Raw genomic sequence first — 19512 nt, 5'->3', positions numbered from 1 at the left:
GATTTTTTATTTTTATTTTTTATAATCTAAAAGACTCCCAAAAAATTATTTCGCCGTACGTTCGCGAAAACTCAGGACTGGCTCTGCCCCCACCCTTTCCATCCTGTCCCTTCTTCTTGCGGCTCTCTCCCCACCTTGCACCTCTCTCTCTGCCTGCTGGTGATGAGTGGTGGGGGTTAGGGTTTGAGAGGGAGGTGGCAGAAAGTGGTTCGGCAGAGGTGGTAAATGGTGGCTGGGATAGTGGGGATATGGTTAGAATTAATTAGAGTGTTCAAAAAAAAAAGACAAAAATAGAAAGTTTAATTTTGGAATGAAATGGGATGTGCAACAAATTTTACAGTTGAATGTAGAGGCAAATAAAGGCCTCGTTTGGGAAGTAGTTATTTTAGTAGACTATTTGATTTTTTAACTAGTTTAGTAAGTTATTTTAGTTTTTCTGTTTGGGAAGATGAGATGGATTTTATTTGAGTTGTTGTATTAAAAAATGTGTTGAAATAATGTTTGAAATTAAAATGATAAATTTGTCCCTAAAAAAATATTTTTTTAAATTGCTATCAAGGGGTAAAATCGTAAAATGTTCATTGATGGAACAATTTCTCTAGCTGACAGTATAGGCTGTGCCTACACTGCCAGCTGTGCAGTCCTATATATATATATATATATATATTTTTTAAAAAACTTGCAAAAGTGGCTTTTTGGCTAAAAAAATTTTTTAGGCTATAATAACCTCTTTAGGCACTTTCCAAACAGCGCCAAAATAACAAGTGCGTAGCCTTTTCTCTTCTAAGTTGCCAAACACTGTGTTAAAGAGTCTCATATATATATATATATATAGAGAGAGAGAGAGAGAGAGGAGTGTGAACCTTGATCAAGATGCTCCTGAGCTTCGAGGCTCTTGCCACAAGTGCCAAATGGAGATATATATATATATATATACAGATAGCTATATGTATGTGGAATAGTGTAAGTTGAGAGAGAGAGGGGACACGAAAGGGGTAGACGCGGCAAGTGGAAGATCAAAGGAGGCGTTGTTTTGATGACAGAGAGGTGCTTAATCTTGAAACGGTGTGTGCTCAACATCCAGACTTGTAAAACAACATGGAAATTCATTTTGGAAATAAAGAATTGCGCAAATTACTATAAAAAATAAAAAATAAAAAATAAAAATAAATAAAAAAAAGGGTTTGAACTATGTAGCAAAATAAATTTTGAGTTTTTAGTTTTAAAATTTATTTTGTTACAAGAATTAAATTTTAGCCGCTTTTTATTTTTATAATTGTCCCTAAAGAATTTTATCGTGGGTAAGATGAAGAAGACATGTGGAATATGTTAATTGGGTGATTGGGGTCTTTGATATATATATATTTTTATGATCGGAGTTTATACGCATATCGATTAATTTTGAAATTTACGTAAAAAGCTCCCTCTACAAACATAAATCGGACAAATCTTTAACAGAGTTTACTGACATAATTCCTAAGAATTGATAATACTTAATGAGAGTTGAAATTGAGACTTAGAAGGAACAAACCTCCACTGCTCCAAGCTACCTCCACTAAACCAACCTCTTGGAGTTGGGTCTTTGATCATTGTTTTTAGGGTAAATTACAGTTACCTCCCCTGAGGTTTCTGACAAATACAGGGACCTCTCCTGTGGTTTGAATAATTACAGTAACCTCTCCTACTTTACCTGACAATGTCAAGATTCCCTCATTCTGTCTATTTTGCACAAACGACGTTAGTATTTTATATAAAATGACCATATTACCCTTGCTTGTACCTGCAAAAAGACGAAAAACCCTTTTCTTCAAGACAAACATCACTGCCATAAAGTAAAAGACAAAAAAACCTTTTGCTTTGACCAACACAACCATAAAATAAAATAATTTAAAAATATTTATATTAAAAATGACACATTTAAAATAAAAAATAATTTTTTTAAAAAATTTTAATATTTAAAAAATATATTTAAAATATTAAAAAATACAACACATAAATGTATGAAATATAATGCACATTAAAATAAATAAAAAATATTTAAAATATAAAATATTTACCCTAAAAAAATAAGTTCGAAAAATTTCAAAACTTATAACAAAATAAATTTTTTCTTTTCAAAACTCATAACTCAAAATACAACTCCACACTCAAATCATGACTCTAAAAATAATTTTAAAAAATAAAATATAGTTTTTAAATTTTTTCTTTTAAAATAGAGTTTTGGAAAAAATTTGATTTTAAGTTTTGAATTGAGTTTTAAATTTGTGTTTGGTTATGAGTTTTTGAAAATAATTTTTGAATTGAGTTTTGAGTACAAACATGTTCCGAAAAAATATTTTTTTTAGAAACATGTTTGGTTTTCTTTTAGAATTACAATTCCAATTAGAAATTTTCAAAAATCTTTTTAAAACTCATAGAGTCTTAACCAAATATAGAGTTTTGAAAATAGTGTAGAGTTTCGAGTTATGTGTTTGGGTATAATGTTTGAAAATAATTTTTGAATTGAGTTTTATTGTTTTGTTGGTCAATTCAAAAATTATTTGCAAAACTCATAACCAAGCACAAACTTAAAAAAATACAAACTTATGTTAAATATATTTTTAAAATTTTAAAATTTTTAAATTTTTTTATTTTATTTTATTTTATAAATATATTTTTAAATATTTTAATTTTTTTATCTGTTTTGTTATGATTTGAATGTAGAGATTTGAAAATAGTGTGGAATTTCGAGTTATGTGTTTGGGTATAATGTTTGAAAATATTTTTTGAATTGAGTTTTATGGTTGTGTTGGTCAATTCAAAAATTATTTTCAAAACTCATAACCAAACACAAACTTAAAAAAATACAAACTTATGTTAAATATATTTTTTAAATATTAATTTTAAATTTTTTTATTTTATTTTAAATATTTTATTTTATTTTGTAAATATATTTTTAAATATTTTAAAAAAAAATTATGTGTTTTGTTATGATTTGAGTGTAGAGTTTTGAAAATAATGTGGAGTACGAGTTATGTGTTTTGTTATGATGTTTGAAAATAATTTTGAATTGAGTTTTATGATTGTGTTGGTCAATTCAAAAATTATTTTCAAAACTCATAACCAAACACAAACTTAAAAAAAATACAAACTTATGTTAAATATATATTTTTAAATATTAACAAATTTTAAAAATTTTATTTTTTATTTTATAAATATATTTTTAAATATTTTAATTTTTTTGTTATGATTTGAGTGTATAGTTTTGAAAATAATGTGGAGTTTCGAGTTATGTTTTTGGTTATGAGGTTTGAAAATAATTTTTGAATTGAGTTTTGAGTTATGTATTTAGTTACGATTTGAGTGTGAAATTATATTTTGAGTTTAAAATATTAAAATTAAAAAATTAAAATATTTACAAAATAAAATAAAATATTTAAATAAAAAATATATATTTAAAATAAAAAAATAAAATTAAGTGTTTACATTGGGCACTTTAGTATTTACATTACAGGCATTATAGGCACTTGAGGGCATTTTAGGTATTTTTGTGTTTACAGTTGATGACATCAGCAGGGTCGGCTAGGTGCATAAACGGCAGTTAAATTTTGGAGGAATCTTGGCATTGTCAGGTAAAGTAGGGGAGGTTACTGTAATTATTCAAACCACAGGAGAGGTCCCTGTATTTGTCAGAAACCTCAGGGGAGGTAAATGTAATTTACCCTTGTTTTTATTTATTTATTTATTCATATCTTAAATTCAAAGTTAACAAAACACTATAAAAAAAAAAAAATTATTTCTAAACGATGAAAAACGCCGCAATTTTACTCAACACGTAATATTATCTGAATTATAAGTGTTTATATTCATATAACAAATTATTGTTAACAATTATACTTTTTCAACAAAAATATGATCGTTAATTATATTTTATTGTAATTTAAAAATATAATTTATTCATATACTATTTCCTTTATTTAATTTTGATTTTTTAAATAAAAAATGTTAGACTCAAAATAAATTATTAAATATTTTATCAAATATTTACATGAATGTGCGACCCATGTGATTTTTATGGAGTGTGAATTTCACACCCTTACATAAAATATTTAATAATTTATTTAGAATATCTAGTATTTTGATCTGTTTTAAATATAATATGATTGAAGTCTCATTGTAATTGCGATAGCCATGTGTACGAAGGTGAAGACTCGTGTCACATATTTAGAAAAGAAAATTAGTCTAAGGTCCCTCTCACATTTTTAATAATGGAAGAGATCCACAATATTATTTTTTGATGTCTAAGGTCCCTAAACCCACACCCGTATATCATATTAGAGAAATTTGACTCTCTCTCTCTCCTTCGGATGAAATTCTCATGCTTACACCGACTGTCTTCTCTGTTTCACTGCAAGTTGGACCCAAATCCCCCATTGTCTCCCTTCAATCTTAGCTTGAATCTACCTCAATGGCTATTTTTTACGATATGAGAGCTTTGATTTCTTCAATCAAAGCGTCGATTCGTCTCGAGACATTGTGAATTGTGTTACTGATGTTGTGAGGAAGTTGGGTTTTGAGAATAGGGTTGAATGCTGGGTGTTATTTGAGGTATTCCATTATGAAGTTCTTCAATGGAGGTGAGAAATTGCATAGAGGTTCTGGTTAGTCTCTCTTTGTCTCTGTTTTTTGAATTCGATCATATGAGAATTTGTGAGTGAATGAAGTTTGATTTTAGTGTTTTTGTTGTTGAATTCTTGTGTTTGAGGTAAAATTGCTTTTGGAAATTTGAAAGAAATTATGGACTTTCTAAAGAATTTCTTTGGGTTCAACCCAGAGAAAATTCAAATTTCTCTGGGTTCATTTTAACTAATTTTCTCTGGATCGTAAAGATACATTATTTTATGAAATCCAGAGAAATTCCTGAATACATCTTCTAAAAACCATTCATCACATAATTTTATTCCAACAACTGTTAATAAGTTAAAACAAACCAAAAATCAAATCTGAACAAGACTAGAATTACCCATTACAATATTCACTATTGATCAGTCCCACAAATTTATGAACTAAAAAGTTTTACAAAAATCTAAAGAAATTTTCTTTGAATTTTTGTGAATTTCTCTGAGGTTGAAGTGAATTTTTCTAGACTGGGAGAATTTCTTTGGGTTAAAGTAAGTCCAGTGAAATTCTAGTAAGATTTTCTCTGTGAAGTTGAATTTTCTCTGGTGTGGATTGAATTTTTGATTGAATTTATGTGGTTTGTACTAGAAAAATTCTCTGGTTTGGAAATCTATAGTTTGTTTGTGTATATTTCTTGATTTCAATGCTCACCAATCATGATGTGCAATGGTTTGGTTTTGAGTAAATTTTAAACTCATCATGAGATTACAAATGTTTGGGGTTTGAAGGATTCTGACTTGTTTGCAATATATGTTAAAAGAGTTTGAATCCAGTGAAATTTCAATTTTCTCTGCTTGGAATTTTCTTTGTGATGTGTCCAGAGAAATTCGAAATTTTCTCTGTGATGTGTCTAGAGAAATTCTCTGGATCGAATTTTCTGTGGATCGATATTAAGGGACTTTAGACATTATGAAAATATTGAGTGTCCTTTATGCTATAAAATCTTAATACCAGAGATCTTAAAAAACAATCCCCTATTTAGAATGGTTAACCGAAGTAATTGATTTTATTCTTATTCGATTGGTAAAAAATTCATAAAAAAATTAAGTTTGAGTGCAATTTTAGGTTTGTTAAATTGTTAAATTAAATTTGAACAATTTATGACTTTACTAATAAATTTATATACATTATAAAAAATTAAGTTATTTAAAATTATTTTTATCACCCTTTTGTATCATTATTTACATGAATACTAATGATTGGTTACCTTTTCTGAAAATAATTATTAAAATATTAATAAAGACAAATGATTTCTTATCACACTCTATTAATTATTTTGAATTTTTTATTTCTTTGGATTTCTACTTATAAATTCTAAAATCATTAAAATTTATTTTCTCCTTCCAAATAATATTAAAATTATCTTTGTGAAAACATTTCACTCATTCAATTGAATGCACACCCTTACACTCCAAAAAAATATCTCTCTCCAAAATCCTAACAAAATCTATAAAAATGATTACTACTTCATCTCCATATACTTGTTTATGACCTAAAAAAATAAATGTCGGGTGTTTTGTTATTGATTCAAAATTCCCTTTTTGGGGTTCTGCGATCTTCATGAATTTTGGTTATCTGTTCCTGAACAAATAAGAAATGTTTGATTACCTGTTTTCAAACAAATAAACAATGTTTGGGCATGTATTGATGAATTTCGATCATATGTTCCGGAGTTAAATCCCAAAAAATTACAAATAATTTTTATTATTTTTGTTATATTTTTCAAGAAATTTACCTGTACAAGGCCAATCTTCTCTAAATTAAGAACACCATCAAAACTATGAATCTTCTTTAAGTTTTTATTGTTGTACTCCTCTCGTCTCATGGAGTTGTGATTGCCGAAAAAACTTCCACTCATTGCCATTGCCGAAGAAGTGTAGACAATCAAATGGTTGCCACCGTTATTGCCGGAATATTGCCGCCAAAAGTTTTTCAAGATTTTGAGGATGGGTAGATTTTGAAGGTGGAATTTGGGGAAGATGGATAAGTGGTAATAGAGGTGGGTGCTTTCATAAACTCTAACTCATGATGTAGTGGGTGTGCGGCCTTAATTATGAGATGGAGTGTCTCAAAATTATTGATATCGTTTTTAGTAATTTCATTTGAGGCTATTATTGTAATAAAAAAACTAAAAAATGAGGGGTTCAAAATAATTGATGAGGTGCTAATAGCAGCACTCTAAAAAAATGATATCATTGTCTCTAATTTCTAAGGTAAATTATAAATACACCCCTTGAGTTTTGCTTAAAATATTAATTGCCCTCTGCGGTTTGAAAAATTACAAATACCTCTCTATCAGAATTTTTTATTTAACAAAATTAACTAAAAAAGTGAAATTTCTAACTATTATCCTATATAATAATAAAATTATCTGAATTATTAATTGAAATAAATTTTTAATATCATTAAAAACTATTAATTAATTTGATGATTTATTAATAAAAGGGTTTATTTGTTATGAAATTAGAAATCTTATAGGGCATAATATAATTTTCAAAATCACAGAAGATAATTTGTAATTTAAGTAAACATTAGGATGTGTGTTTATAATTTACCTTCTAAAAAATGCATAGACTATTTAGTTTAACGGGGAAATAACCCATTAGTATAGTTGAAAAAAAATCATATTCATGATAAAGTTTATAAATTTTAATTATTAAAATTATAAATTTTTGTTATGAATATATAATTATTTTTAAAAACTATACTTAATTTGTAATTTTTCCTAGTTTAATTCAGTCTTGTAGGCCCATTCAAAAGAAATTTATTTAATATAACCAGTTTTACCATGTGTAAGACTCCACTAGTAAAAAATGAGTGAGATCTCATTTTTGAAGGACTCTCACAATCCCTAAAGTGATCTACACCATTCATGATGTGTGAAGCTCACTCATGTATATGTAGGACCCACATCATAAATAGTATGGATCACTTTGAGAGTTGTGAGCGTCCTCTAAAAAAGAGGTCACTATCATTGTAGCTCCACGAATATCCAACTGCAGTAATGGTACATTCCATATCATCAAGTGATAAAAGCAAACGTGATCCCTTTTTGTTTCAATGAACAATTTTTGTCTCACAAAGTTAGGATTTCTTGGAAGGGAAAATTGGTCTAATAGTTCTCTAATATTGGGTAATAGGAGAGGTCTATAATTTTTTTTTTTTTTTTTGGGGGGGGGAGGATGGCTATTAGTTGAGGTCCCTCACCCGTTTTTTATATTATAAAATACTTAATTTACTCTTTCATATAAGATACGTTGATTTTGATTTGAAAATTGAATATTTTTTTGCTTTTTTGGTGAAGATTTTGTAGGGATTGAAATTGCGATTTAATTTCCGATTCTCTTTGCTTTCGTTGTTCATTGTTCTAGTGGAGTTGATTTCAAGTTATTCGTTGTTTCGATTTGATTTGTGCATAAAGATTCCAATTTCGAATTAGGTTTTTGATTCTCATTTGTGACTAGGAGATCCCGTTTTTATAATTTTGTTGAGGTTTTTTTTTTTTTTTTGGGGAAGCCTTATTCGATCTGATTTCGAGTTGATTTTTGATCATGGAGTCAATTTGAGTTGATTTGCAATAGAGATGTTCATTATTCATTGATTTCGAATTGATTTGGTTAGAGAAAATCACAAGGGGAAGTATGCGATTTGGCCAGAGAAAATCAACATGATAAGGGGAAGAAAATCAAATTTATATGGTTATCACACAAAGAAATTTATCCCAGTCTTTCAAAATGTTTACTGTAAAGGTAGAGAAATCCCATGACAAAGAAAATTAATATGCCAAAGAAAATTACATACATCGATTTCGAGTTGATTTGCAGTAGAGGTGTTCGTTGTTCATTAATTTTGAGTTAATTTGGCTAGAGAAAATCACAAGGGGAGTGTGTGATTTGACCAAAGAAAATCAATATGACAAGGGGAAGAAAATCAAATTTCTTTGGTCATCACGCAGAGAAATTTATTCCATTCTTTCAAAATGTTCACTATCAAGGCAGAAAAATCCCATGACAGAGAAAATCAATATGCTAGAGAAAATTATAAACACCCAAACACACTCAAAGAAGTTTCTCTAACTACATTTGCAGAGAAATTTTAGAAAAAATTAAATATGCCAGAGAAATCAACATGCAAATAAGTTTATCTAACTACATTTGCAGAGAAATTTCATATACAAGTTAGATTGCAAGTGTATGATAGCCAAAGAAGATCAACATGGTAGAAAAATTTCGAAAAAAAATCAAATATGCCAGAGAAATCAACATGCAAGTGTGTACTGTATGCAATGAAAATCGAATGCACAAAAGAGTAGTAAATAAGTGTGTGATGCCCAGAGAAATTTCAAACATGAATATACAAACATACTCAAAGAAATTTCAAAGGGATTGTGATGTGATATGTCTAGAGAAATTCTAGTGAAAATGCCTAGAGAAATTCCAAACATGAACACAAACACACTCAGAGAAATTTGTGATGTGTTTAGAGAAATTTCAAATGTAAACACACAAACACGCTTAAAGAAATTCCAAGGAGATTGTGATGTGTTTAGAAAAATTTCAGTGAAAATCACAGAAGCTCAAAAGGGGAGTAACAAGTAAATTCCAAAGAAAATCAACGCGCACAAGGGAAATTTCAGAGAAATTTCATATCTCAAGAGGATATCTTAATGCTAGAGAAATTGCAGAGAAAGAAATTTCATTTTTTTAAATTTCTCTAGCTTTCACACACAAATTTGACCAAGGTTTTAGGTAAATAAAATCAACTTGTTAAGAAGTAAAGTTTTCACAAATTTCTCGAAAATGACAGAAATTTATCTCAGGTTTTTAGTTAGAGAAAATCAACTGAAATAAGTTTGATGTTTTTAAAATGTTCACTATAATGGTAAAGAAATTTCATTTTTATAAATTTCTCTGACTATCACACACAAATCTAGCCCAAGGTTATGAAACCTTAATTATGAACAGAGATGAACTGAGATGAATATGAATTGAAAATGCGTTAAAGAAATTTGTAAAGAATGACAAAGATTTTCGTTGTCGATTGTGAAGATGAAACCCTAATTTCGTTGTTGATCGGGAAGATAATATACTCATTTGTGGAAAAAATGATCTCGATCGTGGAAATGATGAAGATTAGTCATCAGAAAACATGGGAGGTTTTTTCTCTGTTGATAGTGGAGGGTATTTTGGTCCAAAAACTAAATACAAAAAGCACCTTTTTTTTAGGAGCTGGATCTACTATGTTTTTTTGGGGTGTCCTTTATCACCTGAATTTATAATGTCACGATTCTTAAAAAAAATCTCCTCCTTGGAATTAATATTACTTTGGTTCATTGCACTTGTTAAACAATTTTTTTTCTTTATTTATTCATGCATTTGTTAAACTATTACAAATAAACTTAAGATTATTTTGGGAATATGCCTTTTTTAGTTAAAAAGTTAATTTTTTTTTAATGTTTTTTTATTAAAAAATCAAAAAAAATAATTAAAATAGTCATATTTCTGTTAGCTATATATTTTGTAAAAGCCAGTTACAGTCTGACACGTGGCAGAATAAGGGTATTATTGGAAAATAATTTAAGTCTCCAATCCTGATCGTACACGTGGTGATGATAATTGGTTCTCGCATGGTCTGAGCAACATTGGATCAGTAAAGAAATGCAAGGTGACGTGGCTTCAACGGTTACTCATATTCAAATTCAAATACAGGAGGGAAGCCTAACTGCAAATGGTGGCATAATGGAGCTACTTCTAAGGCAACATGATCAGCGATCATGGAGGGGCAGTTCGACGGTTCGAAGAGCAGTTCGAAGGTCATCTTTGACAAGTATAAATAGCAGAGAGACCCCCAGGAAAAGGGACGGAACTCAGATCATAGATACCAGTCTTTATTTCATATTTTTACTTTCCAGTTTTACATTCCTGTACTTTCAATACCTGCACTTTACATATCTGCACTGCACTTCAATTCATAGGAGTAGTCTCAAGTAGATTCAAGTGGACTATTGCTGTAAACCTCTTCGAGGCTGAGTTTGGACTATTGTAAGTTTTTCATTTTGATGAAATACTTCCATTGTTCTTCATATTAATTGTTATTTCTCTTAATTTCTCCTAAGTCGAGCCACCAGTAAAAGTCCTCTTCATTGAGGCTGAAAGAACTAAAACACAATCGTCTGGTAATTGGTTGGCAATCACAATTTCTGTAAGGACTGATTGATCCTTGCTGGCACGCTCACATTCACAAAAATACCCTTCGAAAAGCCAAAAAGCCAACATATATTTTTGGCATGCCCGGTGGGACCATTAAAACATGGCTAGACGAAGACGACAAGGAGAAAATGAACGCTTGGAGGAAGGCGTAGAAGGAGAGGTAGAAATACCTAATCCAGAGGATAATGTGGTAACACATCCTGTCGAAACTCCCATGTTATCAGAACCTTTGGTCGAACAGACCAGTACTTCTGGACAAGAACCATATGCTCGTAGTATTGGACGAAACCAAGGAATTGGGCCATCCACCATTTCATCTACTCAGCCAACAAATCCATGGGATGGCTTAGTAGATGCTATGGGACAACAACTAATGAACACAATGGAAAAATGGGCAACATAGCAACATCCTTCTTGGATCGAATGAATAATCACCAACTAACAAACACAAGACACACGGAGGAGGTTTTAAATGTCCCTCAGCAAAGATTGGCTAGAGATAAACAGCCTATGCAAGTTAATGGACATTCTAATGGTCAAACTAGTACCCAAAACTTGGAAAAACCATCACCTCAGTCTTGGTATGAACCTGTTTCGAGGCCTACAGTGAGCCAAAGTGCCTCAATACTCAACAATGAGGCCACGCAAATTGGTGGACCTGGCCAAATACAAGAAACTGGCATAAGAACGGTTACAAATCCCATGTTCGAAGCCATACCTGGTACTAGGGGGTATAATAATCCTTTATTCGAATTCATACCCGGGGGGTTGGAAGGTTTTCCCACAAATGGAAGGGATACAACAGCTGTTCCAACACCTTTTGCAGGTCCTTTCACAGGACAGGCTCAAAGGGGTTATCCACACCCCCAACAGCAACCTGCACCACAGGGGCACCCAGTCCCAAATATGCAACCTTATGGACCAAGAGGACAACAGGCACAAGTTTACCCACCAAACCCTGTGTTTGTCCCTCCAGTAGTGGTTCAGCAAGCACAAAATTTGGTTCCTAGAGACCAGATTGCTGATATTGTTAGGGAGATATGTGGACCAATGGCTCGGGGGGTCCAGACTCCTATATACAGAAAACCATACCCAGAATGGGTAGATAGGGCACATGAATACCCAAGAGGATTCAGAATACCAGATTTTACTCTATTTTATGGAACTGGAAATCAGTCAACTATAGAGCATATTGCTAGATTTGCTGCTCAATGCGGTGAATTCACTAATCATGATTATATGAAACTGAGATTATTTCCAAATTCTCTAACTGGAGGAGCATTCGTATGGTACATCAACCTTACACCTGGGTCCATTCAAAATTGGCAACAGATGGAAGAGGCATTCCATGCCCAATTCTTCCAATCGGAGCCAGAAGTTTCCATGGCAGACTTGGCTAGATTGAGTCAAAGGCTTGAGGAAAAGGCTACTCAGTTTATTGCCAGATTTAAAAGGGCTCGGAATAAATGTAGAGTCATTCTCCCAGAGCCAGAGTTTGTAAGATTGGCTCAAAACGGTTTAGAGTTCAGGCTTCGAAAAAAGTTTGATTCAACTGAGTTCAGGGATTTGGTCGAATTAACCTATAAGGTGTCTAGATATGAAGCATTATTAGAAGAAGAACAAGATCGAAATAATGCCTCGTATAAGACATATTATAGAGATCCCAATTATGAAATCGATGCAGCAGAGATTGTGGGCAAAGAACCCGTAATTTGTGAAGCATTGATTCATAAAGACACCACCATCGACCAGCAGTTTAAAAAGAAAGATTTTCACAGAAAGTATTCTTTCGATCTGGCAAAAGCAGATGACATTTTTGACCATCTGCTTGCAGCCAATTTCCTTAAGTTACCAAAGGGAGTAAAATTGCCATCTCCAGATGAACTTGAAGGAAAAATATATTGTAAATGGCATAACTCTTGGTCTCACTCGACTAAAAACTGCATTGTTTTTCGAGACAGGATCCAGGAGCAGATTCGGAAAGGAAGTCTGAAATTCCCAACCAAAACAGAAAAGATCATGGGGATTGATAGTAACCCGTTTCCAGAAGTTGGAGAAGGCACAGTTAATGTGGTTGTACCAAACTTCCAGAATCTATCTCTGCAGGAGTTGGAAGAGGTCAACGTGCAAATGCATACTGCCAACCAGACAACTGCTAAGAAGGAGACTAGAAACCCACCAGCTATTGGACAAGGTTTCTCACATCAGAAGGAGCAATCTGACGAAGAAGCACTAGATGACAATTCCTTGGAAACAGCTGTAATGCAGAGGATGTGTCCCAGGTGCAGACTGAGTCATAAATGGTTGAGGGGACTTCCAATTGATGGAAAGCAATACTACAGAGATGTTCAAAGACATTCTAAGCCAACCAATGCTTACAACAAAAGGCCGTATCCGGGTAGTGATAGGCAGCGACCATCAATGGTTGAACCTACAGTGGACAGAATGCATGCTAAAGGCAAGAGGTCCTTGTATGAGTCTAGACCACCTAACTACTACAAAGTAGAAAGTAACCATTCTGAGAGAAGATTGGGGAAGAGTTCAGGTTACGGGATTAAAGCCAGGGATTGGCCTCCTAGACTAACCTCACGTAGAACTGAAAATGGCCACTTTCATCAAAGGCCAGAAACAGACTCGAGACATGAAGTCAGGAACAAGCATCTACCTTCACAGCCAGTTTCGAAGGCGGTTTCGAAGGTAGAAAGAAACAGTTCCACATCTGGATCAGTAGGTTCGTGGGTGCCTGGAGTCCCAGACTGGTTTGTAATGCAAAACAAACCTAGAGAAGTGCTTGCTTATGGAGATGTTGTAAACCAAGGCAGGATGATCAAGCCTCCTATGGTGGCTCCGAATAACTAGGTGCTGCTTAAACACCCAAAGACGAGGGAACCAGACATGGTCCCAGTCATCTCAAGATCACAGAGGAGAAAAATTCAGCGCAGGTACACCCAGTACCAGAAAGATCTGAAGGAAAGTGGAGAAAATTCTTCACCAGTCAAAACGGAAGGAAGGAAGAACCCAAAGTCAGACCATGCTCCAAAGCCGGTTCCACAGAGCAAAGTGGTTTGCAGCCGAGAACAATTGGCTAAGGTTCATGCCGAACTAACAGCCAGAGAGAAGGCTAGTTTAGCTGGATTGGAGAAGGCTCTGATGGAGAGTGATAGTGAGACAGAAGAAGAGATTGGCACAAGCCAAAAGAAAGAAATGATGGAAGAAGAGATGTTCGAAGCCTTCATGGCTGAACAAACGTTTCTGACTAAAGAGCCAGTTGAGAAAGATCCTTCGAAGGGATCAGTTAGCAATGAAATACCAGAATGCATCATGCAGGATGTTTCCGAGGAAGTCGATCAAAGTGACCAAGAGGGGAAACAGGTACAGCCAGCCATCCAGTTTGGCTCGTTTCCCCCAGTATCAGTGAACATGGTACACATACTACCACAGGAATTCCAAGCTGGAGATGAGAATCAAGAGGGGCAGGAAGTTGATCCAGTTCAGATCTCTAGTGAAGACTCACAAGCAAGTATGGTGCAAGATAATTTCGAAATGGTTACCCCGATGGAAGATGAATATGAGAGCGAAGAAGTGGTAAGCATCAACCTATCGTATCCATTCGAGTATCCCTCGAATTCCATGACACAACATGTTAAGCCTTTGTACATCAAGGCTTTCTTCGATGGGATACAACTGAATCGAGTCCTAATAGACAATGGGGCAGCAGTAAACTTGTTGCCAAAATCTTCTTTGAAGAAACTAGGGAAAAGGAATCCCAGGTTGATCCCAACCAGCACAACCATCGCTGGTTTTGCTGGAGATAAGCAAATGGCTCAGGGGATTCTACCCATTAATTTAAGTGTGGGAACCAGGGATTGCATGACAGCATTCTTCGTAATCGACAGTAATGCTAAATATAATGCTTTACTTGGAAGGGATTGGATCCACACTAACAAATGTGTGCCTTCTTCTCTGCATCAGAAAATCATGATGGCTTTAGGCAATGGAGAGACAGAGGAAATCGATGCAGATCCTCAACCCTTCATAGCCTGTGCAGACTTTGCGGAGGCTAAATTGTATATTGAGGGAGTGACACCGCTCAGTATACTGATGAAAGATGACGGTTCAGCTGAAGTGACGGCTGATGAGGAAGTGACACACTTGAAGCACTTAGTCCAAGAAAGTGCTGGTGAAGAGGTCGTTCTAAAGGATGACAATGATGCCTGGTTATAGGCAAAGAAGTGAAAAGCAAGAAGCCACATCCTTGGCTCTGATTAAATTCTCAACATTGGATGTAGAAGCTATAGTCCAGAGAGTACAGGAGCAAGAAAGGGAGGCCATGATACTCGGCTGCAAGCAGAAACAGCAACAGGTCAGAATTTTGACCCTTAAGAAATATTGTGCATTGGACATTGAGACAAAAGTCCAGGAGATACAGGAGGAGGATGCCTTATGGACAGATTTTGTCTATGAGGAGGAGGGCAAGGATGTTGAACTAAAGAACCTAGGAGCAGAACAAAGCAAGAAGGCTACTTCGAAGGTTGAAGAAATCAAGGAAGAAGATTTGGTAAGTCCTCAGGCACAAGACCCTTTAGAAGAAGTAAATCTAGGGGAAGGTTCTGTACAACAGCCCACTTATATAAGTGCTTGTTTGAATGCTCTGGACAGAAACCAGCTATTGGTTGTTCTGAAGAAATACAAAGATTGCTTTGCATGGTCTTATAATGAACTACCAGGATTGGATAGGTCATTAGTGGAACATAGGCTCCCCATGAAGCCTAATTTCAAGCCTTACAAGCAGAAACCAAGGAGGATGAGTCCAGAAGTAATTCAGAAGGTCAATGAAGAGATCCTTAGACTCCTCAAGGCAGGTTTTATTAGAACAGCCAGGTATGTCGAGTGGCTATCTAATATTGTGCCTGTAGTCAAGAAGAATGGCAAAATGAGGGTATGTATCGATTTCAGAAACTTAAATCTGGCAACTCCCAAAGATGAGTACCCTATGCCTATAGTGGACTTGCTGGTAGACAGTTCAGCAGGTCACCAAGTCTTGTCAATGATGGATGGGCATTCCGGCTATAACCAAATCTGGATTGCAGAGGAAGATATCCACAAGACAGCATTCAGATGTCCTGGGAATATTGGCACCTTTGAATGGGTTAAAATGCCATTTGGTCTAAAGAATGCTGGAGCTACATATCAAAGAGCCATGAACACTATCTTTCATGACCTCATTGGAGGGTATTTAGAATGTTATATTGATGACATTGTGGTTAAATCCCAATCAATGGAAGAGCACCTGTTTCACTTAGAAGCAGCCTTTGAAAGAATGAGAAGGTTCAAATTAAAGCTCAACCCTCTTAAATGTGCCTTTGGCGTATCATCTGGAAACTTCTTGGGTTATGTGGTACACAAGAAAGGAATACAGATTGACCAGAACAAAGCCAAAGCCAAAGCCATCATTGCAGCCAGGCCTCCATCAAGTAAGAAAGAATTGCAGAAGTTCCTTGGACAGGTTAACTTTCTTCGAAGGTTTATTTCTAACACTGTAGGGAAAACTAAAGTATTTTCTTCCTTGTTAAGGCTGAAAGCTGAAGAAGAATTCGTGTGGTCAGCAGAGCATCAAATTGCTTTCGAAGGTATCAAAACCTACTTGGCTAACCCTCCGGTGCTGATGCCACCAAAGGGGAACAAGCCCTTGAAGTTGTACATAGCTGCAGCAGAGGATTCATTGGGAGCTTTCTTGGCTCAAGACAACGAAGAAGGCAAGGAGCAAGCTATTTATTACCTTAGTAGGTTTTTAAATTCTTGTGAATGTAAATATTCAGCTGTTGAAAAGCTATGTCTTGCTTTGTATTTTGCTGCAATAAAATTAAGATATTATCTTTTGCCTACAACTGTCTTGGTAATTGCAACCACAGATTTGGTTAAATACATGTTATCTAGACCAATGTTGAGGGGAAGAATTGGCAAGTGGATACTTGCCTTATCAGAATTTCATCTAGAGTATGTCCCTCAAAGGGCAGTAAAAGGGCAGGTTTTAACCAATTTCTTGGCAGATCATCCATCTCAAACAGAGAACTAGGAGATAATGGAGCTTGGTATGGCTAATGTTGAGCCATGGTAGATGTGGTTTGATGGGTCGAAAGCCAATGGTTTAATTGGAATTGGTGTTGTAATAAGATCTCCACAAGGGGTAGAAACCACACATGGTTTCAGAGTAGATGAAGCCACTTGTTCTAATAATCAGGCTGAGTATGAAGCCTTAATAGTAGGATTAGAAATCCTTATTGGGCTACAAGTACATGCAGTTGACATATTTGGAGACTCTCAATTGGTGGTTAATCAAGTGAAAGGGATTTTCAAGTGTCAAAGCATAAGTATTTTGCCATGTTATGTTGCTGCATTACATTTGCTTTCTCAGTTTCAAATAGCAAATGTAACCCATGTTCCAAGATTCTTGAACATTAGAGCTAATGATGTGGCTCAAAAGGCTTCGAACTTCAAGAGAAAGGATAATTCTCAAAGGGAAATAAGTTAGACAACATACCAGAAATTGATACAACCTTTGAATAAAAGGAATATGGTCTTGGAAGCCAACCATAATGACTTACAAGAACAAGATTGGAGGCATCCAATAATGCAATATTTAGCTGGTCCATCTTCGAAGGCCAGCAGGAAGGTCAAATTGCAGTCCATGCAATATATGATATATGGTAATGCTCTTTACAAAAGAGTGGGAGATGGCTTATTGCTGGAGTGTTTGGGCCCAAAAGAAGCATTAACAGCCATGGCTGAGGTTCATAAAGGCATCTGTGGCGCTCATCAGCCTGGTGTAAAGATGAGATGGTTGCTTCGAAGGCATTCCTATTATTGGCCAACCATTCTTAAGGACTGCATCGAATATGCAAGAGGTTGCCAGGCATGCCAAAAACATGGCGCAATAAGGCATGTGCCCATAACTGACTTACATGCAGTAGTGAAGCCTTGGCCATTCAGAGGATGGGCCATGGATATGATTGGCAAAATACACCCACCTTCTTCGAAACATTATTGTTTCATTTTGGTGGCCACTGATTACTTCACTAAGTGGGTTGAAGCCAAGCCATATAAGGCTGTAGATCAAACAGAGGTCATTGGATTCATTAAAGACTTGATCCATAGATTTGGCATCCCACAAACCATAACTATAGACAATGGGACTGTGTTTGATGGGAAGATGGTGAGATCTTTTGTGGCAGAATTTGGAATTAGTCTTGTTAATTCCACACCTTATTATGCACAAGCCAATGGTCAAGCTGAATCATCCAATAAATCCTTAAAAAAAGGTATACAAAAGGTTGTGGAAGATAATCCTAGGGATTGGCACAACCTTCTGTTGGATGTTTTGTGGGCTTACAGAACTTCTCCAAGATCAAGCACAGGAATTACTCCTTACGCCTTAGTATATGGGCATGATGCAGTGTTACCTGTGGAAATTAATATTAAATCTTTGAGGGTAAAATGCCAAGATCAGTTAGATCCTGAGCAATACCATCAAAGCATGTGCCTGGAGTTAGAAAGCATAGATGAAGCCAGAATCCTGGCTTTGAATAGCATTCTTTTACAAAAGAAGAAAGCAGTCAAGAATTACAACAAGAAAGTTAAACATATTGGCTTTGATGAAAGTGATTTGGTATGGAAAACAATACTCCCAATAGGAATTAAAAGCCATAAGTTTGGCAAATGGTCACCTAACTGGGAAGGGCCATATCAAATTCATAGAGTTTTGCCTTTTGGAGCATATCATTTAAGGAATTTAAATGGTTATGTACATCCCAAAAATATTAATAGCAGGTATCTGAAACCTTATTTTCCAACCATTTGGGAAACACAAGGAATATGATAATACAAAAACACAAGGCTATTCGAATGATGCACCAGATTTGTTCTTTTATAAAGAATTAAATACGTTGTGCCACAGATTGGCCCAGAAATCATTACAATGTCTTAATTGTTTTTGTACAGTAGACTTTCTATTGCTAAGTAACGGAAATAATTGGATAGCTGCAGCCATGTCTCCTTTTCGATCAGTCAACTCTTGATTGGTGATGTGCAATTTGGTATCGGTTCGAACCAAGGCCCGGTTTACTACAGCTAGCTCCTCTTCAAGTTGGGCTTTCTTCTCCAGCAGCTGAATTCGAAATTGAGAAGCAGAAGAGTGCTGTTCCTTGAGATCTAATACTTCAGTATGCACTCGAGAAACAAAACTCTGATCCTTAGCCAGTTTCTCGTCTGCAGCCTTAGCAGCATGACAAATGTTGAGGTAGAAGTCAACAGTAGCTGCTGCTTGAGATAGATAACTTGAAACTTTCATACCGGACTGCTCAGCGATTTTGCAACATTGAAGGAACCCATCTCTGATTATTGGCCTTTGCAGAGCCTCGAAGGGAATTCTTGAGAAAGAAATTAGCAGTTCTAGGCATGTGCCCATATCTATCAAAGGTGCAGAAGGCTTGCTGCTAGAGGAAGAACTCTCAAAAATTTCCAGCAAGGAGTCAGCCAAGACTAATGGCTCAGCTTCGGCATTAAATGATGGAGAGGTAGAGGGTGTGTCGGAGAAACTAGCCAGTTTGGCTTCGAAAATGTCTACCTCATCCATAGACATGAGGGG

The sequence above is a fragment of the Camellia sinensis genome, chromosome 10 (assembly GCF_055761805.1).
Source record: "Camellia sinensis isolate YWXY chromosome 10, ASM5576180v1, whole genome shotgun sequence".
NCBI classification, from domain to species: Eukaryota; Viridiplantae; Streptophyta; class Magnoliopsida; order Ericales; family Theaceae; genus Camellia; species Camellia sinensis.
This window is presented reverse-complemented; position numbering follows the sequence as displayed.